The following is a 1,767-nucleotide window of genomic DNA, read 5'->3' as shown; positions in this document are numbered from 1 at the left end:
GAAACAGTGGGGTTCCATCTGGGAGAGAGCCTGCCTTCTCTGGCCAAACCGTCAATGTGTTTGCAGTCTTTTAATGCTTTCTGTTGTGCTCTTTCAGAAGGGCAGATTGTAGAAGGTCGGAAAATTCCGACCAGGAAGAACCACACCTTTTCATGCTACTTCAGAGAAGATTCAGTGACTCTGAGAATCAAAGGAGAAAGATGGCAGGGTGGAGTGGGGAACACATGTTGAGAATGCCACATATTATTTATTAAGAGAAATGAAAAGGTGGATGGACCTCAAGCTCCAATATTTGAGAGTGTTGGTGGCCAAGGGGTTTATCCTCCCCCCAAATTTGATCCACAAAATTTAGCCAGAAAATATATTCATGACTGTTTCCATGGCTCTTACTCAGCTACAAGTCATTTCCCCTTTCAGATTATTTCCATTTTTAAGGTCCAATTTCCATTTGCTTTTTGATCTTCTGATTTTGAGACATTTAGCCAATATTGTCATCAGCCAAGGGCCAGGTTTTCTTTCAAGGCTTTGAACCTATCCTGTCAGTGGATTCTGTTTGTGACTGGCTGGTCCAAGGTAGACTGGGTTTTCCTGACAGAGCAAAAGAAAAGGGACTTCTTATTAAAATTAAATTATTACAATTAAAGGGAAAATTTTAGTACACTTCTTGTAGACCTGAGTGATTGCTTGGGGTAAAGGGTCTGTGGAAAAGTGTTAATGTAATTATCAATTTATTAATGAATAATAAAGGATTTGATACAAGAGGAACATGACAGTTTCAGCATTAACAATTATATGGTGCTTCCAAGAGAAATTTCTTAAGTTTTATGATCTAGTTACTCCTCCATGAGCTATTGTTTTTTATATATCAGTTTAATTCTTCACCAGTGTTAATAATAAAAAATATATTCTTATGGGGCTGTGCCTACCTGACAGACAGATTATAAATGCTTCAATGGATCTTTGTATTACGCATAAAAATTGCTAATGGTTTTCTGTCTTAATTTTAAGCTTTTTAAGGACAAGCATTATGAAATATTTCCCTTTGTGAAATATTTTTTGAAATATTTCCCACAACTCATAGCACAGCATTATTCAGCTAGCAGGCACTTAGCCCACACCTTTGCCACTATTCTAGTCGTGATGTGGTCGGCTGGCCTTACCTGTTATTCCCACACTCATATCTCTCAAGAAGCCCAGGACCACACTTTGTCATTGTTTCTAAATCCTATCTCAAATTTATTCTAAATCATGCAGATGAAGGCGCTTATTAAAGTGCCATTGTGGATTTAATCACGTATACACTGCAAAAAAAAAAAATAATAATTTAATGGATGAACAACTCAGAAAGAAAGAACTCACACCGCCCACACACTTCTTGATGAAACAGGGCAGCGCTTTGCACTTGCTTCAACAACATTGCCTGGGAACTGTTTCTGATTCTCAGCTTTCCCCTCTGTTACTTAGAATTTCAACTTCATCACAGTCAGCTGCTGAACGGTTAAACGAAATGCTACTGTCTTTGTATTTCCCCAACTAGGTGTCTTTATTGCGGATTGCTCCCCTTTATGGCAGCCGCACGCTAGCTGGCAAAAGAATTAAATTCAGAATAGTCATTTAGCTCCCTATTATTTCCATAATGCCAAAAAAAAAAGAACCCCCCCGTCCTCCCTTGTCCTTGTTCTTCTGTGTTGTTCCCATCATAAAGATGCTCCGTGGAAAGGAGCCGAGTGGTGGGCAGCGGCTGCGAATCCCCGATAACGAGCGCCT

This window comes from Choloepus didactylus, chromosome X, assembly GCF_015220235.1.
Source record: "Choloepus didactylus isolate mChoDid1 chromosome X, mChoDid1.pri, whole genome shotgun sequence".
Lineage (NCBI taxonomy): Eukaryota > Metazoa > Chordata > Mammalia > Pilosa > Megalonychidae > Choloepus > Choloepus didactylus.
The sequence above is the reverse complement of the archived record's forward strand: the minus strand, read 5'-3'. Positions refer to the sequence as shown.